Source organism: Diceros bicornis, chromosome 32 (genome assembly GCF_020826845.1).
Source record: "Diceros bicornis minor isolate mBicDic1 chromosome 32, mDicBic1.mat.cur, whole genome shotgun sequence".
NCBI classification, from domain to species: domain Eukaryota; kingdom Metazoa; phylum Chordata; class Mammalia; order Perissodactyla; family Rhinocerotidae; genus Diceros; species Diceros bicornis.
Genome location: NC_080771.1, coordinates 12030489 through 12058084, shown reverse-complemented (window position 1 = coordinate 12058084; position 27596 = coordinate 12030489). Strand labels below are relative to the sequence as shown.

Sequence of the window (27596 nt, the reverse complement as noted above, 5' to 3'; positions counted from 1 at the left end):
TCCTCAGAGGAAGAGCTATTTCTATTCAATTAATGAACTAATTTTTATAGTATTATTAAGGTATAATTGATACAACAAACTGCACATATTTAAGGAGTACAACTTGACCAGTGTTGACATATGCGTACACTCATGAAACCATTATCAGAGTCAACATAATAAACATTTCCACAATGCCCAAAAGTTTCCTAGGCTTGTTTGTAATCCACTCTCCAACTCTGTCCCTAGCCAGCCACCAATCTGTTTTTTTGTTTGTTTGCTTTTGTTTTGGGGGGAGGTTGGTTTTGGGGGGATTTTTTACCAGTTTTCAAATGATCCTTTATTGAAATATCTTCCTTTGTAGTTCTTCACTAGCTGGGCATCCGACTGCACCACTGTTGATGTCATCTATGATGTCATGATGGTAGTGGCCATCAACATTTCAGCCCACAGACTGGGCAGCCCCCAAGATTTCTTTAATGGTTCCAGAGAGTTCTCTGGCTAAAGATCAGTGCCACAAATGTTGGGCAATGCTGACAACCTCATCAACAATGATATTTTCACTGTGTTTCATGTTTTCCTGATTCTTTCTGTCTCTGGGTGGTTCCATGAGAGCTTTGAGAATCAGAGCAGAGGCAGAAAGCACCCCCTCAATCAGGCCTGTCTGTTCTGAATGGTCAGGTCCACTGTAATCCTTAGACTCTTCCAGTTGCCAATTGCCTTGGTGATGTCACCACCAAATTTTTTTGGAGACAGACTCAGGAGACAGACTTTTGGTGATGAGGGCAGACATGGCATCGACTTCCCCACTGAGGCATCTCAGATACACCACTTTGATCTTGTTGGGGTTGAACTTGAGCAATATGTTGAAGGCAGCTGGTATCAGATGAACCTGGATTCGAGAAGACCAAAGAAAGTTGTACTTTGGCCCCCTCTAAGACAAAAACCAAAAGCTGCTTTTCATTACTATAGATTTGTTTGCATTTTCTAGAATCTTCTAGAAATGAGATCATATAATATGTACTCCCTTTTTGTCTGGTTTATGCAATTCAACGTAAATGATTTTGAGATTCATCCATGTTGTTCTGTGTATCAATAGTTTGTTCCTTTTTTTCTGAGTTTATTGTAAGGACATAGAAAAAATTAACTTAAAATGGAATAGACCTAAATTCTAACCTATAAAACTTCGAAAAGAAAACAGGGAAAATCATAGTGGCTGTGGGTTAGGATAAGATATCTAACATAGGACAACAAAGCATGAGCTATTTTAAAAAATCAATAAATTGGACTTCACCAAAATTAAAAACTTTCATTCTTCCAAAGACACCATTAAGAAAATGGAAAGGTTGGGGCCGGCCCAGTGGCGCAAGCGGTTGGGTGCACGTGCTCCACCGCCGCGGCCCAGGGTTCACCGGTTCAGATCCCAGGCGTGCACCAACGCACCGCTTGGCAAGCCATGCTGTGGCAGTGTCCCATATAAAGTGGAGGAGGATGGGCACAGATGTTAGCCCAGGGCCAGTCTTCCTCAGCAAAAAAAGAGGAGGATTGGCAGATGTTAGCACAGGGCTGATGTTCCTCACAAAAAAGAAAAAAAGAAAATGGAAAGGCAAGCCACAGACTGTGATAAAATATTCACAATACATGTATTAGACAAAGAATTTGTAGCCAGGATATATAAAGAACTCAAAAAGAAGAAGACAAATGACACATTGAGGAAAAAAGAAAAAACAATGGTCAAAATATTTGATCAAATGCATTACCAAAGAAAATATAAAGTTGACAGATAAGCAAATGAAAAGATGCTCAACATTATTAGTTTTTAGGGAAATGCAAATAAAACCACAGGGAGATATACTACACACCCATTTGCATAGCTAGACTGACAATACCAAGTGTTAGTGAGATGTGGAGCCACTGGAACTCTCATACACTGCTGGTGGGCATGTAAAATGGTACACCTACTTTGCAAAACACTTGACAGTACCTTAAAATGTTAAATATTCACCCATCATATGACCTAGCCATTCCACTCCTAGGTATTTACCCAAGAGAAATGAAAGCATATATCCACATAAAGACTTGCACACAAATGTTTATAGCTGCTCTATTTTTAATAGCCAAAAATTTAGAAACAATCTATTGTCCACCAATTAATTAATTTTTAATATTGACTTCCTACTTTTTCCAGACCTTTAGTAGATCACAGGAGCAACCTTCAACCAGTGGGGATGAAATCTGGGGGTGAATACTCCTGCATCCCCCCTTTCAGAGGAAAAATTCTGAGAGGCATTCTGTAATCTTCTCAGGGGTTCCTGGCAGAATTGAACCTCCATCCTCCATAGCAGTGACCTTGATAACTCTTGCAATGGATTTTCCTTGTTCTCGATCTCTTTCTCCCCACGACTTCATTCTCGTTTCCTGACGTCACTTCCCAAATAAACCACCCACCCAAGTTCACGTCTGAGCCTCTGTTGCGAGAATTTGAACTAAGACATGGCCCCTGCCAAATGCCAGGCTCAGTTCCAAGAAACAACACGTATTTTCTTGAAACAATGCCATATGCGTCACCCATATTAATTCAGTTGAAGTGCTAACTAGGACAAAAGGGGGTTCATAGGTCTATATGATGATTCTGGAGAGGAATTTGAAAGAGAATGCATGAATAGGGAGGACCGGGTCCTTTTTTTCTTGATGAGGAGGATTAGCCCCGAGCTAACATCTGTTGCCAATCCTCCTCTTTTTCCTGAGGAAGATTGGCCCTGGGCTAACATCTGTGCCCATCTTCCTCTACTTTATATGTGGGACACCGCCACAGCATGGCTTGATAAGTGGTGCATAGTGGTGCATCCAAAACCGTGAACCCCAGGCCACGGAAGCAGAGCGCGCGAACTTAACCACTGCACCACCGGGCCAGAGAACTGGGCCCTTTTAATTTCTGTTTTTAATAAACTTTAATAGGCGCCATTTCAGTACCTGAAAAGTTGGCCCTTACCTCTTGATTCAGCACTCATAAAAAGTTTTGGTTCCTGTCCTGGGAGATGGGGCTGCTATGTTCCAATGGCAATAACAACACGGCTTTCTGGCCCTCCTGCGTTTAAACTTGAGAACTCCCTGGGAAAACAGTCCACCTCCTCGCAAACACTGTGGAGCCTACCATTACCAATCTGCTGATTTATTCAGTATCCGGAATTGGAATGAGATATTCACAGATTCTATGGATTTTTTTAATTTTATTTTATTTCTAACACATTTCTGGCTTTGCTCTTTTCAGAATTTGTACAAAACAAATGCCCTTCTTTCTTCACTCTACAGCAGGAGCTCAGGAAAGAACAGAACACCATGAAAGTCTTAACACCCTGGATTCCTGAGAATGCATTGCCCTCTTTTCAATCACATTTTAGCAAGAGGGGAAAACGCTCTTTGATGGAGTAGGAAACACAGAGCTAGAAACAGAAATCTAATCCATTTTCCAAGGCTCCACACAGATTCTGCCCTCACTGTACAACCTTCTTAGACCTCCCCTTGACAATCTCAGCACTCCTTCTCACTTTTATAACCAACTCTTTCACTCTCCAAAAAAAAGAGCAAGGCCATGCCTGGTAGAAGAGAGTTTTGATTTCACTGCCTCCTGCAATACTAGTGTAGAATAACCTTTTCCATGAGCTCAGAAGATAATTTTAATCAGAAATCCTATTTTCCAAGACTCAGACACTGAGTTCCAGATCTATATCTGACATTAACTTAAAGTGTGACTTTTCCTCCTCTAGACATGTGAAATGAATCCCCTTCCAGATATTATAGTCCATGTCCACGGTTCTAAGGATAAAATGAGCTTTCACCATACTAGCAGATCATAGGACATATATTCAAGCACACAGGTTTATTTTGATACTCATAATCAGTATATTTGAACAAAGTCTTTGCTACGTAGTACCCTGAGCAAGACACCAATATTCTCTCTGCCTCAGTGTCTCTCCTCTATAAAGCAGGTGTAATGGAACATGCTGAGGATGAAATGTGAACAGCGTTTCCCCCAGTGAACCAGCTACCCAGTGATGTCAAATTATCTTCAACAGTCTGAAGAAATTTCTAAGAAGTCACTTAGGGCAATGCCCAGAGACAGAAATCCTAAAACAGCAACATTTTGCAAGAGGGAATGTCTATAGCAAAAAACAGGGAATGTTTGTGGCAACTGTGAATGCTGGTGGGTATTTTAAATTGTTGAGTATTTAGTAATTATTTGGTAGGGTTATTGTGGTTGTAGATTATTAGAAAGGGTGTAAGTGTTTAAGCAAGGGGCAAAGTGATGTCAGCACTATATTTTACAATTGCTAAAAGTTATAGTATTTCATGGGGCCAACCCGGTGGTGTAGTGGTTAAGTTCGCATGCTCCGCTTTGGCGGCCCAGTGTTCACAGGTTCAGATCCCGGGCGCAGACCCACGCACCGCTCATCAAGCCATGCTGTGGCAGCATCCCACATACAAAATAGAGGAATATGGGCGCAGATGTTAGCTCCGAGCCAGTCTTCCTCAGCAAAAAGAGGAGGATTGGCAATGGATGTTAGCTCAGAGCCAGGCTTCCTCACACACGCAAAAAAAAAGTTATAGTATTTTGGAGGACCTTTAAAAGGAGCACTGAGGAGTTACTTATGACTGCCTCCAGGCTTACTCTATTTTCCTACCAATGCTTCCCAAACAGAAGACACTCTTTCACTCACTATAATCCAAGGAGTCATAGTGAGTACAGCTATAAAGCCAAAATTTACGTCTCAGACTTTGATCACTAAGTGAATCTTTCATCATTCAATTCTACATGTTAAATATTGTACCCCTAATTATATTTTTTTTCACTTTTAAAAATTTTTTATTTTTATTTCCAAAAATCTCCCCAGAAAGTTTTTTTTTTTTTAATTTTTTGTTTATTGCAGTAACATTGGTTTATAACATTGTAAAAATTTCAGGTGTACATCATTGTACTTCTATTTCTGCATAGATTACATCATGTTCACCACCAAAATACTAATTACAACCCATCACCACACACATGTACCGAATTATCCCTTTCACCCTCCTCCCTTCCCCCTTCCCCTCTGGTAACCACCAATCCAATCTCTGTCCCTATGTGTTTGTTTATTGTTGTTATTATCTACTACTTAATGAAGGAAATCATGCGGTATTTGACCTTCTCCCTCTGACTTATTTCACTTTGCATTATACCCTCAATGTCCATCCATGATGTCACAAATGGCTGGATTTCATCGTTTCTTATGGCTGAGTAGTATTCCATTGTGTAGATATACCACAGCTTCTTTATCCATTCGTCCCTTGATGGGCACTTAGGTTGCTTCCAAGTCTTGGCTATTGTGAATAACGCTGCAATGAACACAGAGGTGCATGTACCTTTACAAATTGGTGTTTTCAAGTTCTTTGGATAAATACCCAGCAGTGGGATGGCTGGATCATATGGTAGTTCTATCCTTGATTTTTTGAGGAATCTCCATACTGTTTTCCATAGTGGCTGCACCAGTTTGCACTCCCACCAGCAGTGTATGAGAGTTCCCTTCTCTCCACATCCTCTCCAACACATGTTGTTTCCTGTCTTGTTAATTATAGCCATTCTGACGGGCGTCAGGTGATATCTCATTGTAGTTTTGATTTGCATTTCCCTGATAGTTAATGATTTTGAACATCTTTTCATGTGTCTGTTGGCCATCTGTATATCTTCTTTGGAGAAATGTCTGTTCAGGTCCTTTGCCCATTTTTTAATTGGGTTGGTAGTTTTTTTTTGTTTTGTTTTGTTTAAAGATTTTATTTATTTATTTTTTCCCCCCAAAGCCCCAGCAGATAGTTGTATGTCATAGCTGCACATCCTTCTAGTTGCTGTATGTGGGACGCGGCCTCAGCATGGCTGGAGAAGCGGTGCGTCGGTGCACGCCCGGGATCCGAACCCGGGCCGCCAGCAGTGGAACGCATGCACTTAACCGCTAAGCCACCAGGCCGGCCCTGGGTTGGTAGTTTTTTTGTTGGTAAGATGCATGAGTTCTTTATATATTTTGGAGATTAAGCCCTTATCAGAAGTATGGTTTGCAAATATCTTCTCCCAATTGTTAGGTTGTCTTTTCGTTTTGTTGATGGTTTCCTTTGCTGTGCAGAAGCTTTTTAGTTTGATGTAGTCCCATTTGTTTATTTTTTCTATTGTTTCTCTTGCCCGGTCAGACGTGGTGTTTGAGAAGATGTTGCTAAGACTGATGTCGAAGAGCGTACTGCCTATGTTTTCTTCTAGAAGTTTCACAGTTTCAGGTCTTACATTCAAGTCTTGAATCCATTTGGAGTTAATTTTTGTGTATGGTGTAAGGTAAGGGTCTACTTTCATTCTTTTGCATGTGGCTATCCAGTTTTCCCAACACCATTTGTTGAAGAGACTTTCTTTTCCCCATTGTATGTTCTTGGCTCCTTTGTCAAAGATTAGCTGTCCATAGATGTGTGGGTTTATTTCTGGGCTTTCGATTCTATTCCATTGATCTGTGTGTCTGTTTTTGTGCCAGTACCACGCTGTTTTGGTTACTACAGCTTTGTAGTATATTTTGAAATCAGGGAATGTGATACCTCCAGCTTTGTTCTTTTTTCTCAGGATTCCTTTAGCTATTCGGGGTCTTTTGTTGTTCCATATAAATTTTAGGATTCTTTGTTCTATTTCTGTGAAAAATGTTGTTGGAACTTTGATAGGGATTGCATTGAATCTATAGATGGCTTTAGGAAGTATGGACATCTTAACTATGTTAATTCTTCCAATCCAAGAGCACGGAATATCTTTCCATTTCTTTGTGTCTTCTTCAATTTCTTTCAGAAATGTTTTATAGTTTTCGGTGTACAGATCTTTCACCTCTTTGGTTAAGTTTATTCCTAGGTATTTTATTCTTTTTGTTGCAATTGTAAATGGGATGGTATTCTTAATTTCTCTTTCTGCTACTTCATTGTTAGTGTACAGAAATGCAACTGATTTTTGTATGTTGATTTTGTATCCTGCAACTTTACCATATTCGTTTATTACTTCTAAAAGTTTTCTGGTGGATTCTTTAGGGTTTTCTATATATAAAATCATGTCATCTGCAAATAGTGACAGTTTCACTTCTTCCTTTCCAATTTGGATCCCTTTTATTTCTTTCTCTTGCCTGATTGCTCTGGCTAGGACTTCCAGTACTATGTTAAATAGGAGTGGTGACAGTGGGCATCCTTGTCTGGTTCCTGTTCTTAGAGGGATGGCTTTCAGTTTTTCACCATTGAGGATGATATTAGCTGTGGGTTTCTCATATATGGTCTTTATTATGTTGAGGTACTTTCCTTCTATACCCTCTTTATTCAGAGTTTTTATCATACATGGATGCTGTATCTTGTCAAATGCTTTCTCTGCATCTATTGAGATGATCATGTGATTTTTATTCTTCATTTTATTAATGTGGTGTATTACGTTGATTGATTTGTGAATGTTAAACCATCCCTGCATCCCTGGAATAAATCCCACTTGATCATGGTGTATAATCTTTTTAACGTATTGTTGTATGCGATTTGCTAGTATTTTGTTGAGGATTTTTGCATCGATGTTCATCAGTGATATTGGCCTGTAATTTTCTTTTTTTGTGTTGTCCTTGTCTGGTTTTGGTATCAGGGTAATGTCAGCTTCGTAGAATGAGTTAGGGAGCTTCCCCTCCTCCTCAATTTTTTGGAAGAGTTTGAGAAGGATAGGTATTAAGTCTTCTTTGAATGTTTGGTAGAATTCACCAGGGAAGCCGTCTGGTCCTGGACTTTTATTTTTGGGGAGGTTTATGATTACTCTTTCGATCTCCTTACTGGTGATTGGTCTATTCAAATTCTCTACTTCTTCTTGATCGAGTTTTGGAAGGTTGTATGATTCTAAGAATTTATCCATTTCTTCCAGATTGTCGAATTGGTTGGCATATAGCTTTTCATAGTATTCTCTTATAATCTTTTATATTTCTGAGGTGTCTGTTGTAACCTCTCCTCTTTCATTTCTGATTTTACTTATTTGTGCCTTCTCTCTTTTTTTCTTGGTGAGTCTTGCTAAAGGTTTGTCAATTTTGTTGATCTTTTCAATGAACCAGCTCTTGGTTTTATTAATTTTTTCTATTGTTTTTTTGGTCTCTAGTTCATTTATTTCTGCTCTGATTTTTATTATTTCCCTTCTTCTACTGATTTTGGGCTTTGTTTGTTCTTCTTTTTCCAGTTCCTTCAGGTGCATTGTTAGATTGCTTATTTGAGATTTTTCTTGTTTGTTGAGATAGGCCTGTATCGCTATAAACTTCCCTCTTAGAACTGCTTTTGCTGTATCCCATAAATTCTGGCATGTCGTATTTTCATTTTCATTTGTCTCCAGGTATTTTTTGATTTCTTCTTTGATTTCTTCGTTAATCCAGTCGTTGTTCAGTAGCATTTTGTTTAATCTCCACGTATTTGTGGGTTTTCTGATTTTCTTCCTATAGTTGATTTCTAGTTTCATACCGTTGTGATCAGAAAAGATGCTTGGTATTATTTCAATCTTCTTAAATTTATGGAGACTTGTTTTGTGGCCTAATATGTGATCAATCCTGGAGAATGTTCCATGTGCCTTTGAAAAGAACGTGTATTCTGTGGTTTTTGGATGGAATGCTCTGTATATATCTACTAGGTCCATCTGTTGTAGTGTGTCGTTTAAGGCCAATGTTTCCTTATTGATCTTCTGTTTGGATGATCTATCCGTTGGTGTAAGTGGAGTGTTAAAGTCCCCTACTATTATTGTATTACTGTCTATTTCTGTTTTTATGTCTGTTAATAATTGCTTTATATATTTAGGTGCACCTACATTGGGTGCGTAGATATTTACAAGTGTTATATCCTCTTGTTGGATTGTTCCCTTGATCATTATGTAATGCCCTTCTTTGTCTCTTTTTACAGTTTTTGTTTTAAAGTCTATTTTGTCTGATATGAGTACTGCTACCCCAGCCTTCTTTTCATTGCCATTTGCGTGGAGTATCTTTTTCCATCCCTTCACTTTCAGTTTGTGAGTGTCTTTAGGTCTGAAGTGTGTCTCTTGTATGCAGCATATATACGGGTCTTGTTTTTTTATCCAGTCCGCCACCCTATGCCTTTTAATTGGAGCATTTAGTCCATTGACGTTTAAAGTAGCTATTGATAAGTATGTACTTACTGCCATTTTTTAACTTTTTTTTTTCCTCAGTGTTTTAGTAGTCCTTCTCTGTTCCTTTCTTCTTCTATACAGAATTGATGGTCACTTTAGTTTGACCTCTGTCTGAAAGCTGTACTCTTTAACTCCCCTCCTCCCTCATGTTTTTGATATCATATCTAACCTCTTTGTTGTGCATTTGTATCCATTACGTTCTAATCATGGAAATAGATAATTTTTCCTATTTGTGGTCTTTTCTTTTCCCCTTAAATCAGTCCCTTTAACATTTCTTGTAGCACTGGTTTCTTGGTGACAAACCCCTTTAATTTTTGCTTATCTGGGAAAATTTTGATCTCTCCTTCCATTTTGAATGATAACCTTGCTGGGTAGAGTATTCTTGGCTGTAAGTTTTTTCCTTTTAGCACTTTAAATATATCGTGCCATTCTCTTCTAGCCTGTAAGGTTTCTGCAGAGAAGTCAGCTGATAGCCTTATGGGGTTTCCTTTGTACGTAACTTGACATTCTCTTGTGGCTTTTAGGATTCTCTCTTTATCTTTAATTCTGGACATTTTGATTATGATGTGTCTTGGTGTGGGCCTCTTTGGGTTTATCTTGTTTGGGGCTCTCTGTGCTTCCTGTACCTGGATGTCTGTTTCCTTCCTTAGGTTAGGGAAGTTTTCATCTATTATTTCTTGAAATAGATTCTCTGACCCCTTGTCTCGCTCTTCTCCTTCCGGACACCTATAACACGGATGTTAGTGCGCTTGATGTTGTCCCAGAGGTCCCTTAGACTGTCCTCACTCTTTTTTATTCTTTTCTCTTTTACCTGTTCACCTCGGGTAATTTCTTCTAGTCTTTCGTCCAGCTCACAGATCCGTTCTTCTGTATCCTGTACTCTGCTTTTTAGTCCCTCTAATGAATTTTTCATTTCCAGTATTGTAGTCTTCATTTCTGATTGGTTCTTTTTTATATCTTCCATTTCTTTGTTGACATTCTCACTGAGTCCATCTATTCTTCTCCCCAGATCAGTGAGCATCCTTAACACTCTTAGTTTGAACTCTCTGTCGGGTAGGTTGCTCATTTCTGTTTCACTTAGTTCCTTTTCTGGGGTTTTGTCCTGTTCCCTTACTTGGAATGTATTTCTTTGCCTCCTCATTTTGCCTCTTTCCCTGTGCTTGTGTCTACGTATTAGGTAGGTCAGCTACGTCTCCTGCTCTTGGATAGGTGACCTTATGTAAGTGATGGCTTAGGAGGCTTCCAGTGTGCTTCCCTCAGTTCTCAATGTTCCAGGGGTGACCCCTACGTGGGCTACGTGTATCCTTCTGCTGTGGCCTGTTTGCTCTCCCTGTAGGCGCCCAGGGAGGCTGAGTTATGCTCCTGGCCAGCTGTTGTAATGCTCAGCTGCTTGTAGTTGTTGTGGGCCCTTCAGTCTCTTTATCAGGTGTGGGGAGCCCCAGCACAGTTGGCTGCAAGTTCTAATACCACATTTGTGTTGCAATATTTCTTTTAAGTGAGTAGGCCCCCAGCATGGCAGGTTGTTAGGCTCAGGGCCTTACAATTGCTGTAAGCCTCTAGCCTATTAGGTCTCTTGTCAGCTCTCTGAGGATTGCAGCTGGGTGGGGCTGGCCTCAGGCACAGGAGCACCCAATTGTTTCAGGTTTTGGAAGGTGGAGCAAACCTCCTATGTGGGTCTTTGAGAAGTACAAGTCTTCTGCGGCTGAGAAGCCCTGCCGCCCACAGGTCCACACACACAGTCAACACAGTCCTGCCCCGTGTGAGCGCCCCGACCTCCCCAAGCGGACCCAGTCTCTCCACGGTGGGAGCCCCACACACTCTGCCACCGCCCCACACTCTCCACCCGCTCCTTGTGCACACCCTGCCCTGCTCAAGTCGGCTCAGTTGCCAGGCTGCAGAGAATCCAGTCACCAATCTATGCAGGCCCACAAGTTGCCTGAGGGCTTGTTGTTGGGTGGGGCCAGTCTCTAGGGTGGGCTGCCTGCCCTGGCTGAGCTGGATTAAATCAGTGCTCTAGCGGGTGGGGCAGACCCTGGGCTAGCAGGCCTCAGGGAGAACTCCAATGGCGTCTGTGTCAGCACACCCACACCAGGCCACAACAATGGCCGCCGCCAATGTCCCAGTCCCTGGAGAGGTCTCACCCCTCACCGAGATGCACTCAGGGCCTATTAGGTGAGTCTCTTGTCACCAAAGCACTGTGCACCTTTCTTTCTGGTGATTTTAGGATGCTTCCTGAAACGGGTGAGTTTGCGCGTGGGCCCTTTAAGAGCCGGTTTTAGTTTCTTTGTGAACCGGGTTTTCTGGGGGTGCTCCCCAATGCTTTAGCAGCAGGCACAGTCAGATATTATGCCGCTGGTCTCGATTGTGCTGGGTCCACAAAATGCCCACAGCGGGGGCGCTCCCCGGCTCAGGACCCCGCGCCTCCAGGGAGGCTGCGTACCTGTGAGCTGCTCCCGGCGGCCGTGAAGCTGGCGGCTTGTGAAGGCAGCGTTTTTCTCTCCAGAAGGGGGTCTCTGCCTCTTCCACCTTAGTTAGGATTGTCCGTTGTTGCAGGAGTTCCTCTCATCCAGTTTTCAGTTCTGTCTCAGGGGTAATTTTTCCACGAGTAGTTGTAAATTGGCTGTGTCCACGGGAGGAGGTGAGTTCCGAGTCTTCTTACACCGCCATCTTGACTCCAAACCCCCCTAATTATATTCTGAAGTGTCACAGCTCACTAGGTTTTTGGAGGGGCAGTTGAGACTCTTGCATTTGAAAAGGAGAGAACATTTTGTGAATATGTGTGTGTGTGTGTGTGTGTGTGTGTGAGAGAGAGAATCTGAATTTTATTCTTTGTACTCTAAATGCCTGGAATCACCTGAGAATATTCTACGTGTTGTTATAACTCCAGAAGAATTCATTATGCCTAGGGAGTTTAAACAATCCAAGTTCAAACACAGAAGCACACACACGCACCCTTGGTATATCTAAGTCAAGGAGGCAAAGGGACAAAGAGGAGGGAGGACCGGCTTTAAAATGGAGCAGACCAGGGCCGGCCCCGTGGTTTAGTGGTTAAGTGCGCGTGCTCCGCTGCTGGCAGCCCGGGTTCAGATCCCGGGCGCGCACCAACGCACTGCTTCTCCGGCCATGCTGAGGCCGCGTCCCACATACAGCAACTAGAAGGATGTGCAGCTATGACATACAACTATCTACTGGGGCTTTGGGGGAAAAATAAATAAATAAAATTATTAAAAAAAAAAAAAATGGAGCAGACCTTTGATGGAATTCTGGCCTGCCACCCACTTCGTATGGATGACAGTCTTGTGTCTAACATCCTGCCGCCTAGGTTTAAATCTTGATTCTGCTGTTTGTAAGCTGTGTGACTTTGAATGAATTACTCTACCCCTCTCTGTCTCCAGGACCCCATTGTAAAACAGGGGCAAAAATAGTGACTGTCCCATAGGGCTGTTTTGAGTATCAAGTGAGGCAACACATGTAAAGAGCTTGGGAGAGTGCCTAGCACATAATTAGAACTCAATTAAATATTAGCTATTATTAGCATCATTATTACTAACTAGTTACGTGTCCCTATGCAAGTCACTACTCTCCCTGTGCCTCAGTTTTCCTCTCTCTAAAACAGGCGTAATGAGATTATTGTAAGAATGAAATGAGACAGCGTTTGAGGAGTCACTCAGGACAGTGCCCTAGGTGCAGAGGCTCTAGCTCAGTCACAGGGCGGAATGTCAGCTGAGTGTCCCAAGTTTAATAGTTACTAGTCAAGAAACGCCACACACTTTGAAGCAGCCAAAGGTGGCAAGGCCTGGAGGGGTAGCCAGCTTTATTTATTGTCAAGGCCAGCACATTCGTCAACTCTCCTCATTAAAATTTGCCAATTAATGAGCAGTGGCATGCCCCCTAGCAAAGATCAGCAGCAACCTAAGCAAACTTATCAAAAATTCAGAGGTACAGAGTTTGGGAAAAGTTCATTCTTCCCTTAATTAACGGATCTAATTACAATCCTGACATAACAAAATGCAAAATGCGCTCTTCAAAAGACACCAAGTCAAAGGTTTAACAGCCCAGATAACCTTCTCCTTTGGTACAGGCTGACTCAAATGTAGGGGAGAGGGGAGAGGGAATCTCAGCATACAGTCAACAGGGTTGATGAAACAGCTTTTCAAGAAATTAAAGCTTAGTCGCACATCAGAGTCCCACAGCAACAAAGGAATTGAAAGAGAATAAAAATGTTCCCACAGCCTGGGATCCGGGCGAACACAGAGTCAAGGCTTTCACTAATCTCCCTTCTTAGCAGACATCAAAGTATTTATTTGGTGACCTTTCCTGGCTGGTTATGAATAGCACTTTAGCATCCTAAAGAGCCTGGGTCTGTAATTGTTGCCTCATTTAGATAAAACCTAAAGTACAATAAGATAGAATGGATACGCTGTGTTTAAATTGTTTCTGAAATAGCAGGTCCAGAATTTCAAACCAGGTACCACTAATCAAAGGCTTAGAGGAACAGCAGCCTGACCTCCAGCACATCCACTCGGGGAGCCAGCATCTTGAGAGGATAAGCTTGGTCTCTGTCTCATGACATGGATCAGTTGCATAGGAGACTGAAACTCGAGCACCTTCAAGTTGTGATTCTTCACGCGCAAGTGAATAGGTAGGAACCATTAAGTCTTAGTGCTTCTCACTAGTTGCAGGGGTGTTCAGACTTTCAGACAGTGGGATGGTTTTCCATTCAGAGTGTCTCAAAAGACTCTTCAGGAATTTTTTCAGGAGTTCCCAAGTGAGAAGCATACTAATGAATTAGAATAAACATATCACAGAATATTATTCATCTGAAAGAGGAAACAGATGTTCAAAGAGAAGAAATTCCTCCACTAAGATCAAACAGAAAAGTAACAGTAGAGAACCCTGCAACCCACCCTTGGCAGGGTCAGACGTGGTATTTCCACCCATTTAATCATTTCTTTAGTCAATCAATATTTATCCAGCATCTTTCAAGTGTTGAGCCTTGTTTAGTCACTGGGATGTAGCTGAGTTTCCAAAGTAGACAAGATCCTACCCGTCATGGAGCTTGTATTCTAATGGAGGAAGACAGACAATAAACCAACAAATAAGCGAGAAAAATGCATCTAGTATCAGTGCTTACAGAGAATTAAAATCGAGGGACATGAGAGAGACTGGGTGACTGTTATGGTTGGAATGACCAGAGAAGTTCCCCCTGAGGGGTGACATTTCAGCTGAGACATGAATGACACAAAGGGCTCTCCAAGTAAAGACCAGAGATGAGAGCACAAAAGCAGGAAAAAATAGTGCAAAGACTTAAGCCTGCTTAAGAACAGCAAGAAGACCAAGGTGTCTAGAACCAAGAGAGTGAGGAGAGTGGTATGAGACGAGGTATGAGGAGCGGCAGGCCATGGGTAGATAATCTCGGACTTTGCATGTCCATGCTAAGGTGTATGAATTTTATTACAAGTGCAATAGAATCCAGTGGAGGGTTTTAAGCAGAGGAGTGATCTGAATTTCCTTAAAAAGATCATCCTGGTGTACATGTAAAAACTGGATTAAAGGAGTAGGGGCCAGTGCAGAGTACAGTAAGAAGGTTGCAGCAGACAACCAGGTAAGAGATGAGAGTGGAAGTGTCATTGGAGATGGAGGTAGGGTCAAAAGAACTTGCATATGAATTGATCAAATGTGGGAGGAGGTGAGAAAATAGAGGAGAGGAGCATCATGGGTGGGTTTGGGGCTTGGCAATCTTGGATGAGTGGTGATGGCTGTTACCAGGGATAAGAAAAATAGGTCATGAGAAAGAAGCAAATGTGGGGGTTAGAAATAGTTCTTTTTGGCCAGATTTGAGATGCCCATTAGATACTCATGTGAGATATCAGCTAGATAACTGGATATAGAAATATACCAACACGGGATTCTGGGAAGATGTTTGGGATTGAGGCATCAAATTGCGAGTCATCTTCCTTAGAGATACCACTTAAAGTCATAGGACTGGATGAGGTCATCCAGGCAAAAGGGAGAATTTTTCTAAAGGAGCAGTCCACTCGCTCCTTTCTAGGAGGAGCTCTGTGCTTTTTTCTCTCCCACACAGCAGTTCTCTGACAGTACTTGAAAACAGCAAAGGAAGGGAGGTGACTCTCAGGGCCCTTGGACGCAGCATGTTTGGAGTCGGCGCCTCTTCCCTGTAATCAAAAGGCCCGCAGAGGTGAGACGGGAAGACGCACACGTTCTGTGATGTGCTGCAGAGTGAACCCTGGTCCCTCACTCCAGTCCTTCCTAAAGAAAAAGACAAAAATCAATCCGCTTCCACAAACTGTTGAGTTTTACCTACTGCGCACACGAGGAGGAAAAATGCAGCAGCAGCGATCAGAGGCCGTCTTCCCCGAGAGCCCGGTGCGAGGCTGCCCCCTCGTGTCCACTGGCGTTTATGACCCACGCGGCCATCCGAAATCAGCTTCTTCAAGTTGCAGCACACATAGCTGCCTTTATTCCCTCTGAACTTTTTTTCTGAAATAAGCACCACTTCCTAGAAATTCATCCCACACGTCCCCATTACAGGAACATAGAGGAGAAAATGAGAAAGCTCCAGATGACTTGAACCACCAAAATATCAAAAGATGGGCTTTTTAAAAACACGTCTTTCTCTATCCTGCAAGGTATAATTCTCGAAGGATGATATTGGTGGTTTAACGGATTCCTGGTGCTCCTTTAAGATACCCGGAGGAGTCTGAACTTGATGTGACATATGGGGCTGATTAACTAGTGTCTAGATTTGGGCTCCTCTGAAACAGCCTGACATAAGGAGTTGGGTGCAGACGATATCAGAAGTAGGAGTGTGGAAGGGTGGGAGTGAAACAAAAGGAGGAAGAATCAGGGATGGGTTATTGAGCTGTTTGCTTCTGGGTCAATTAGAGCTCAGTGCCGCCAGGGAACTTCTGAGAACCCGTGTAGAAGGCACCTCAGCATTGCCCACCTGAAGGGCAGAGGTCTGGTGCATTTTTCAACCAACTCTCATTCCCCACTGGTTGCTCCCTTGCGTCTCTGGGCTGAGCCTCTAACAAGTTAACTGTCCTTCCACGGCTTTAGAAAAACTCCTGAGGCAGAAAAGCAGAAAGAGACCATGGGACACAAGCTTGATGAGGGATGAGAACAGGAACAGAGACTGTCCACCTCAGCTGGGCTGAAGAAGATGAGCTGAGGGGATGTGGCCCGGGCGTGACAGGCATCTGCGTCATCCAGGAAGAGTCTCCTCCCAAGTAATTTAGGGAAGCCTTGTTCTGTAGAGGACGGGGCACCACATTTGCCATTTGCTAGCTGCGCGAGCTTTGGCAAACTTCTTTTCCCTCCGAACCTTAATTTCTTCATCCATAATGTAATTACAATGGTAACTATAATTAAGTGCTCTTCTAAATAATAAATGTGCTAATATATGTAAGGTGCCTAGTGCAAGGAGAAAACACATTAAGTTGTTATAGTATTGTTAATAAAATAATAATTATAGGAGTAATATCTCATTTGCCTCACTGGTCTCCAATTTTGGTTCACATTTGTTGACTACCTTTGGGTTTTGCTCTCATTTAGTAGCTTCTGTTTATTCAGACACATGTTAGTTGCCTTGGCTTGTTTTCATTCTTCCTTCCTAACAAACATTTATTGAGCCCTAACTGTGCTTCAGACATTGTTCACACCTTCCTCTATAATTCTGCTTTGCTTCTCAGACCATATTCAGCATTCTTATCTGAAGTGCTGGAAATTCACTGTATAAATACTGCCCACAACTAACCCCTATCCCATACCACGCAAATACTTTAAAGTCTTGCCATGCCACACTGGAAATGCAACAAATAGACCAAAACTTACATCTAAATGAACACTGTTCCTCTTAAAGCAGTCACCTTGCAAAGTTCCACAATCTACTTCTCTCCCTCCTCCACCCCATGTATGCATTTAAGGAACAACACAGAGTTGGCATATTATTTTTAATGTATTTGAAGACAAAAAATAGTTTTTATTTGTAGGCATATGCAACAACACAAACAGAGGAGTATATAACACTAAAGAGCACAGCTTATTCTCCTTTTGCCACCCCCACCCCATACCTAACCTAGTAACCTTCACTTAATAAGTATACAGTAAATATTAGCTACTGTATTCATCCATTTGTCAAATACTCTAAGCACCTACTATAAGCTAATTGATGTATTAAGAGCTGAGGAAGGACACAAAGGTAATTAAAATATGATTTATGGTCTCCAGATCACTATGGTCTAACAGAGAAGATAATATTAAAAGCCTCTACAAAAGCATCTTAGAAGAGTTTTATGGATGAAGATGAATTGAAAGGTGGGTAGCGTTTCAGTAGACAATAATGTGAAAGAAAGAATGCATTACTAGCGGCAGGAACAGCACAAGCAAAGGCACAGAGTCAGGAAATACTGATGCACATCCTAGAATAAGAGTATGAAGTATAATGAGAATTTAGAGTATTTATCAGATTACAGAAGAATAAACTAGAAAGAAAGCTTTAGACCACTTAAATAATTAAATCTTACGGATGGGGATCTGCTTATCATCAAATGCAATTACCAGGGCACAGTTGGAGGAAGATTTCCACTTCATTATTACCAGAGAAAGGCTGTATTTTGCTTTATCATAGAGAGGACATTGCCCAGAACAGTAATTTCTATAATGTAAGCCCCAAGTTCATGGAAAGAACTATTGTAGTCTATGGATAGAATGAAAAATGTTTGCACACATTTTAAATCTATATACGAGGTTTCAATAAAGAAAACAATTCATTTAAAAGTGTTAATTTTTTCTCAACCAGTGGGGAATATAAATACTATCACCATCTTAGCACTAAAAAGAGATCTAGAGACGGCCAAATGGAAAACACAGTCTACCCGAACATTAAGATCAAGGTAATTTGGGGAAACAGAACTAATGCACCAAAGTTACCTTTTTTTTTTCAACTTTAACAATGACCACTGGTTGTCCGACACTGCTTTTAGAGAATGGATGTAGAAAGTATGGATTGGAAGGTGAGGGATCAGCTAGGCGACTATGGCAGTGATTTAGGTGAGAGATAATGTCTGAAGATGATACCTGAAGGAGTGAAGAAGAGGAAGCGGGTTTGAGAGATTATGTTTTAGTAAAATTTTTTAAAGGACTATATGAACAAGATCAATTAGATGTGGAAATAAGGCATAAGTGGAGAATATCTCCTAGGTTTCTAACTTGGACAAGTGAGTGAGTTGCGATGCCTTTTTCTGCAGGTGTTTACTTGCCAGTGTGCGTTGAGAGGTGAGAGGAAGTGGTAGATGACGAGTTCAGTTTTCTTGAATGAAGAGTGTGTGGAACATCCAGGAGAGACTATAAAATTTAGCACAATTGGCCAGTGACATGCCCGACCGGCAGCTGTGCTATTTTAGATTTAAGTGGGACGTTTATAACACTTGTAAGAACAAAGTTTGAATTTTCAAAAATGAGAGAGTTGTTTTCCTCCATAAATCTGAGCAAAAACTTAATTCGCTGGAAGTTTTACTACCAACTCTTAGCTCCACGAGGGTAGGCATTCTGTCTTATTCCATCGTTGTATCATTAGAACCTAGAATGGTACCTGGCCCAAAGAAGTCATTCAGGAAATATTTGTTGAATTAACTAATTAATTAATATTAGAATAAATCTCTGCCCTATTCTCAAGAGTCTATAGGACTACTGGAAAGGAGTCCAAGCCTGTAAACAGAGCTCCTTGGGATGGGGAAAGAGGAAGGAGGGGCTAGAGAAATTATCTTTTCAATCTCAAGGAATCAGGCGATATCTCCAGAATACAGCCAGTTGTTTCCTCTTACACACATCACCTGCCCACTTTATTTCCCATATAGAGTCTTAGACCGAAGATTAGTAATGTTTTGAAGAGGGAAAAGAAGGGGAGGAAAAGGAGAAAAATTGCCAGAGCTCCCACTGGCTTTTTGACGTATGGGTTCCAGACATCTACGAGGCCTGATTTTGTATTCTTTTGATACTCATCCACCCTTCGTACCTTTAGTTTAACCAAGCTTGAAGAGTATTCACTCCTTGAAACTCAGCGGTTATTGAATTTAGCACATAGTAGATACTCAAAACAAAAAAAGAATGGAAGGAAGCAAGGACAGAAAGAAAGATCCTTTACAAAAACTGGCTTTCCTTTATGGGACTTTTTGTGACCACTGAAAGTCAGCTTTTTCCAAAGCACTCACGTATTGCATAGACAAGTTTGCTTGGTTTCAAACCTCAAAACCAGCAGCAACATTTGAAAAAGTAAAGAGGGCCCAAATTTCGGATTGGTGATACATCTGTTCCCAAAGGATGACTCAGTCACTGGGGGGTTGAATCTGATATAAGAAAATGTAAAGGACCTGGGCTGGCTAGGGAAGTAGAAAAGAGACGTAGTAGAGAGGAAAAACTGAATGCAGAAATAGGCAGATAAGGATTTGAAATGAGCCTGGAGAATTAGCAGATTCATATAATCTATAGAATAGATTACTTGGGACACTGTACTAAAACACTGGTATAACACTAGAGGCATCAAAACATGGGTGTTAAAACTCGCTTCCCATAAACCTTTTTTTAGTAAAAATGCAGCTTGAAAATTTGAAAAATATTCCTTACCGAAGAATTCTCTGGAGGAGTTGGAAAATCGCCTGCCTCCAGCTGGTACTTTGCTCTGTTAATGATTTGTATACATGTGAACAAAAGGTTCAGTGCTCCTATTAATTACCAAAAAAAATGATTAATCTCCTTTTCCAGTTTCGAATTAGGGAATCAAGAAGTAGATAGCTGGGCCAGCCCCGTGGCTTAGCGGTTAAGTGCGCGCGCTCCGCTGCTGGCAGCCCGGGTTCGGACCCCGGGCGTGCACTGACGCACCGCTTCTCCGGCCATGCTGAGGCTGCGTCCCACATACCGCAACTAGAAGGATGTGCAGCTATGACATACAACTATCTACTGGGGCTTTGGGGGAAAAAATAAATAAATAAATAAAATCTTTAAAAAAAAAAAAAAGAAGTAGATAGCCTAAGCCTTCTCTGTATCACAGATATCAGAAATAAGCATCCTTCCTTGTACACTCACCATTTTTCCTTCTGCTCCCATTCTGTACACCCATATTGAACAGTGGAAAGAGATGAAATTCACATTCATCTTAGTTTTGCTCAAATCCTGGAGGTAGAAATGGTGGGGCACAAACTTTCTAACCCAGGGCAGATGTATGGTTAATCATACCCTTCACTTCACCATAAGAATGTCCCCTTCTCTCTACCTGCCATCATATTACCCCCTGCACATGCATTTCACATAAATTTACCAGGGAATCCTCAAACTGTCCACAATCTTTTTTTAAATACCACTAGAGGTACTACTTTGCCTATGGTTGGGGTCTTAAATTTAATAGCCTCTAGTCTTACAATTCACTTTCCCATTTATGACCTCTACTCTAAACCATAATTTGGATTTTCCTTATTTTCATTGCCCTGTGCAAATATCCCAGCAGACAAAACATTGTTTTGGGGGCTGTCTACCATATTCCAACTGCCAACATGAAGAACTCTCTGGAAAGTTCACCTCAAATTATGGAATACTGAATAGAATTTAAACCAAATAGGACATTCCATAAGATAATTCTTATTTTCCTGAAAATCGTTGATGAGTGTCATTGTGTTTAGGACTTGTAACAGTCCGCACTTGTACTGACTTAGATGAAGATGTAAAAGGTGGGAACTCAGCCTTGCAAATAACGTGGAAATGTGGAGGAAAAAACAATTGCGTGAAGAGCAATAAGCAACTACCTATTAACTATCATTAAGGTACACTTTATAGTTAAATCACACCATTTTATCCTAAAACATCTCTTTAGAGTTGCTATTGTTATGATCATATCTCTACTTCATAGAGGAAGTATTAGGCCTTATCATGCCCAGGGCACAGGTGCAAATCCATTGCAGCTGAGGGAAGGGAACAGAAAAACTATCTACCCCTTGGGTAGGCGCAGGAACACATGCGGGACATAGACCATTAGAGATCTCCTCTAGCTGAGAGGAAAGAAGTAGAATCCCTAGAAGACTCCATCCCCGAGACCCAGGACAGAATGCCTATCTAATACTGAGGCTTAGACAGAAGAACAGAAAATATGACCCCTCCTCTGCTCCACCACCAGGCTAACAAGCCTCAGGTAATAAATAACAGCATTCCATTGCTGGAGAGGGACAACAGAAAGACCTACAGCTGATGGTGGAGCACATATTGAGAAAAGCCCTCTGGCAAATCAGTCCAACCTTAAACACAAAGAAGAGCTAGAAGAATTTGAAGCCTTTGGTACATTGAGGATATGACAGGTTGAATTGTTTCCCCCAGAAAAAGATATGTTGGAATCCTAAGCCCCAGAATATGACCTTAAGTGGAGATATGGTCTTTACAGAGGTAGTCAGGTTAAAATGAAGTCCTTAGGGTTAGTCCTAATCCAATATGACTGACGTCCGTATAAAAGGGGAAATTTGGACACCCAGACGGACACACATAGAAAGAAGACCACGTGAAAAGACACATAAAGAAGATAGCCATCTACAAGCCAAGGAGAGATAGCTGGAACAGAACCTTCCCTCACAGCTCTCAGAAGAAACCAACCCTGCCAACACCTTGATTTAGGACTTCTAGCCTCCACAACTATGAGACAACAAATTTCTGTTGTTTAAGCCATTCAGTTTGTGGTACTTTGTTATGGAAGCCCTAGAAAACTAAAACAGAGGGTAACCACAGAAAAAGCAAATCCAAAACCCAACTTAACTCCTGACTAGACCAAATCAATCACCATACTAAAGGTCTAGCAGAAGGAAAGGCATGCCAATTTCCAAATATAAAAACTATTTTCTTAAGTTTCTACAGGTATAAAAAAAATGTCTGGCTTTCAACCAAAAACTACTAGGCATGCAAAACAGGAAAAGAAAGAAAAAAACACTGTCAAGAGACAAAGTAATCAACAGAATCGGATTCATATATGATACAGGTGTTGAAACTAACAAGGAATTCTAAATAATTATTGTTAATATGTTAAAGGCTATAGTGGAAAGGGTAGACAGCATGCAAGATCAGAATTTCAGCATAAAGATGGAAATTATAAGAAAGAATTAAATGGAAATGCTAGAAATGAAGATCACAGTAACAGAGATGAAGAATGCCTTCAACAGGCTAATCACTAAACTTGACATAACTGATGAAAAAATGTTGGTGAACTTGAATATAGGCCAACAGAAATTACTCAAACTGAAACACAAAGAGAAAAACAAAACTAGAGCACCCAAGAGCTGTGTGACAATGTCAAATGGTCCAAAACACATGTAATAGAGATCCTGGAAAAAGATTCCACTTTTTTTTCCGGGAGAAGAGAGAGAAAATAAGGCAGAAAAATATTCAAAGAAATAATGGTGAAAAATATTCCAAAATTAATGACAACATCCTAGCTTGGCAGGATAAATACCAAACAAAGCATATCCATGCATATCATATTAAAATGGCTGAAAAGGAAAAATACAGAGAAAATATTAGAAGGCAGCTAGAGGAAAAAGACATATTACATAGAGAGGAACAAAAACAAGAATTATAGCAAACTTCCTGTCAGAAATTATGCAAGCCAGAAAGACAATGTGGTAACATTTTTTAAGGTGTTAGGGGAGGAAATAGTCAACCCAGAATTCTGTATCCAGTGAAAATATCTTTCAAAAATGAAGGAGAAAAAAAGATTTCTCAGAAAAACAAAAAAAAAACTGAGCGAGTTTATTACCAGTAGACGTGCACAATAAGAAATTTTAGGGAAAGTTGTTCAGGCAAAAGGCATATGACACCAGACAGAGACTTAGATCTACACAAAGAAATGAAGAGTCCTGGAAATAGAATGAACAAAGGTAAATGTAAAATTAATTTTTTATTTTAATTGCTCTAAATGAAAACTGACTGCCTAAAGCAAAAATAATAGCAATACAAAATAACATATGTCAAAGAAAAATGTTTGATAACAATAATACTAAGGACGGGAAGGAAGAGTTGGGAGCATAATGCAAGATCTTTACACTACACATGAAGTAGTATAATATTACTTGAAAGTAGATTCTGATTAATTAAAGATATTGTATTAGTCTTCTTGGGCTGCCATAACGAAATACCATAGATTGAGTGTCTTAAACAACAGAAATTTATTTCTCACAGTCCTAGAGGCTGGGAAGTCCAAGATCAAGGTGCTAACCAATTCAATTTCTGGTGAAGGCTCTTTTCTGACTTGTAGATGGCTGCCTTCTTGCTGTATCCTCATATAGCAGAGATAGAGAAGGCAAGCTCTCTGATGTCTCTTGTTATAAGGACATTAATCCTATCAAACCAGGGTCCCACCCTCATGATATCATCTAACCCTAATTGCATCCCAAAGGCTCCATCTGTAAATACCACCACACTGGGGGTTAGGGCTTCAACATATGAATCGGGGTCGGGGGAAGGGGGACACAAACATTCAATCCATAACAGATGTATTATAGACTCTACAGCAATCACTTAAAAATTATTTTTAAAAGATATAAGTAATAGGCCAATAGTGTAGAAAATTAGAAACAAAAAATACTCAATTCATCCAAAAGAAGCCAGAAAAAGAAACAAACAACAAATAGAATAAATAGAAAAGTGAGCAATATGGTAGATTTTAATCCAACCATGTGAATAATTACATTGAAACAAACAGTCTAAACATACCAATTATAAAACAGAGATCATAATATGGCATTAAAAAGCAGGAACCAATGATATGCTATCCATAAGAAACCAACTACATATATAAAGATGTAGGTAGATTAAATGTAAAAGGGGAGATGAGAAGTATGTCATGAAAATACAATCAAAAGAAAGCTTGAGTTACTATATAAATATCAGACAAAACAGACTTCAGAATAAGGGATATTCTCACATATTAAGAGGGCACTACATAATCATAAAGGGATCAATTATCCATGAAGACCTCATAATACTAAATGTGATGCACTTAACAACAGAGCTTCAGGGGCCCGGCCCCATGCCACAGCGGTTAAGTGCGCACACTCCACTGCTGGCAGCCCGGGTTTGGATCCTGGGCGCACACCCACACACCGCTTGTCAGGCCATGCTGTGGCTACGTCCTATATAAAGTGGAGGAAGATGGGGACAGATGTTAGCCCAGGGCCAGTCTCCCTCAGCAAAAAGAGGAGGATTGGCATGGATGTTAGCTCAGGGCTGATCTTCCTCACAAAAACAAAATACCTGAATAAAGGGATATAAAAGCCATGAAAACAGATTGGAAGAGTCAATACTGTTAAGATGTCAGGTCTTCCACAAAGTGACATATAGATTCAACACAACTCCAATAAAAATCTCATCAGAAATTTGTATAGAATCTGATAAGCTGATTTTTTAAATTATATGCAAATGCAAAGGCATCAGAATAGCCAAAACAATTTTGAAAAATAAGAACAAAGCAGGACTCACAGTACCTGATTTCGAGATGTACTGTAAGGCTACAATAGTCAAGACAATATGATATTGAAGAGAAAGAAGAGATCTATAGCTCAATGGAAAGGAATAAAGAGTCCAGAAATAGGGCCAGCCCTGGTGGCCTAGTGGTTAAGTTCCTGGGCGTGGACCTACACGACTTCTCTGTCAGTGGCCATGCTATGGTGGTGGCTCACATACAAAAAGAGGAAGATTGGCAGCAGATGTTAGCTCAGGGCTAATCTTCCTCAGCAAAAAAAAAAAAAAAAAAAAAAGAGTCCAGAAATAGACCTTATGTATGTAGTCAATTGATTTTAGACAAAGATGCAAAGGCAAGTCAATGGAGAAATCACAGTCTTTCCAATAACTAGTGCTGGAAAAAATGGATATCGATACCCAAAAAAAGGAACCTAGATCCATACATCACTCCCTATACAAAAATTAACCCAAATTGGATCATAGACCTAAACATAAAATGCAAAGCTATAAAATGTCTAGAACACATAGGAGAAAATCTTTGTGACCTGGGCTTAGGCAAAGATTTCTTAGACATGATACCAAATGCACTATCCATAAAAGAACAAATCAATAAATTGTACTTCATCAAAGTTAAGAACTTCTGTTCTTCAACAATGTTAAGAGAATGAAAAGACAAGCCACAGACCAATAGAAAACATTTCAAATCACATATCTGGCAAAGAACCTGTATTCTGAATATACAAAGAACTCTTAAAATGTAATAAGAAAACAAAAAACACAATAAAAAAATGGGCAAAAGATTTGAGCAGACAATTCACCAAAGAAAACGTACAGCCCAAAGAGAAATCATGTGAGGGCCGGCCCCATGGCTTAGCGGTTAAGTGCGTGTGCTCCGCTACTGGCAGCCTGGGTTCGGATCCCAGGCGTGCACCAACGCACCGCTTCTCCGGCCATGCTGAGGCCGCATCCCAGGTACAGCAACTAGAAGGATGTGCAACTATGACATTCAACTATCTACTGGGGCTTTGGGGGCAAAAAAAAAAGGGAGGAGGATTGGCAATAGATGTTAGCTCAGAGCCGGTCTTCCTCAGCGATAAAAAGAGGAGGATTAGCACGGATGTTAGCTCAGGGCTGATCTTCCTCACAAAAAAAAAAAGAAAGAAAGAAAGCAACACCCAGAGCCCATAACTGATGTATTAGGTGGCCTGAAGCCCTGAGCCCCTAGGGTAGGGCAGGGATGGGGGTGGGAATTATGCTCCCATTATCCACAAAGTGAACATTTTCCTAACAATAACAAAGTGATTTCAGAAGCAATTTAAAAAACAAGAATCTTTCCCCCAAACTCCTGAGCTTTTCTGATTTTTGTCAGCAACAAAAGAATTCAGCTTCCAAAAGCAGGCTGCATCTCTGAATATTAACACTCCCACCTTGGGAAATTTTTTAAGCCTTCAGACAACCCCTTTTAAAGTTATAAATGAAAGTCACTCAACAGACTGTAGTGCTCCTGGGCCCCTTTTATCTACTGAAGAAAGACAACAGAGTGAAAACTTAGGAGCCAGAGACCAAATTACTGACCTTGAGTCACCTTCCACATCACATCTGGCCCAAACAAGATAGGGAGTTAATAGTAAATGATGTAATTTGATGATATAAAGAAATCCATCAAGGGAGACTAAATGGCTAGATCATATTATTCACAGAGCTCTTAGAGTTTAAAAAGAGCCTAAATTTGCCTTCAGCTAAGCCCTTTCATGCTAAAAATCAACGATTCCACTTTCCCCTCCTGTCCAGAGAACAAGCAATTCCAGGACCAAAGAACTGGCCCACTGCAGCTTGGACTGTCCTAATGGGTTTAATATACACCTGCCTAGAGCTGTATGGGCGAACCCCTACATCACCTCCCCCACCTCTATTGCTCTGATTTCTCTCTTCTATGATGGTTATTATTATGTCACACTGATACCTACTCATCCACACCCCTAGCTGCATTTCCCATGCAAGCCAACTATGAAACTTTCTGAATTGCCACTGAATCCAAGCATCAAGGGTCTAATGCCCAAAACTGCACAGCAAGGATGCACCACAGCACTTTGTGGCATTTTCCCAGGGACTCACAAATTGCTATCTTCATGTTCAAATCTGCTTCTCTTTGCCTTACTTTCTTCCTAACTCCTGACCGTAAGCATTAACTATCCATTCTCAGACACTCATTATATACCTGGCACTGTACTAGTGTTTTACAAATACAGTTTTATTCAGTCCTTGCAGCAACGACCCATGAGATAAGAATCATTATCTCTATGTTACGAACGAGAAAACTAAGGCTAGAGAGTTTTAGTAACTTATAAAAGGTAACATAAAAAACAAGTGGCAGATTTAGTCCTAGTCTATCTAACCCCAAAAACTGTTTTTATTACACAGCATACAAGATTAATGGATGAAAACACTAAAAAATGTTAACAATACATATTGCTAAAATATAGGGTGATGGCTAATTTTATGTCTTTCTTAATTATTGTTTATACTTTTTCAATATTTAAAATTGGGCATACAAGATAGAGTAACAGAGACTGGATTTACTCTTACATCTAAAAACAATGGAATATACGAAATAAAGGTTTTCAAGACACTGGACATCAGGCAACAAAGGCAGTGATCCCTGAGACACAGGAAACAATTAAGATGAGCCCTATGACTGCCTCAGTGTCCTCTCTTAAGAGAGTGCCCAGACCTCTGCACAGGGAGGGGAAACCAGGCAGAACCTGGCAGACCCCCTGAGTTGAGGAGACAAATGTAAGAGTCCAGTGAGATGAAAGTGGCTAGAGTGCACAGCACAAAGTACCACGGAGGAAGGAGGTACACAGAAAGAGAACTCTAGACATCTGCAAATGAGGACTGACCAGTGCACATGTGTGAG

General features: G+C 40.8%; 1 pseudogene; it reads right to left on the bottom strand.

Moving 5' to 3' along the window:
- Positions 1-319: 319 nt before the first annotated feature.
- LOC131395936 (large ribosomal subunit protein uL11-like) lies at positions 320-13709 on the bottom strand (annotated as a pseudogene).
- Between the last annotated feature and the right edge of the window lie 13887 nt (positions 13710-27596).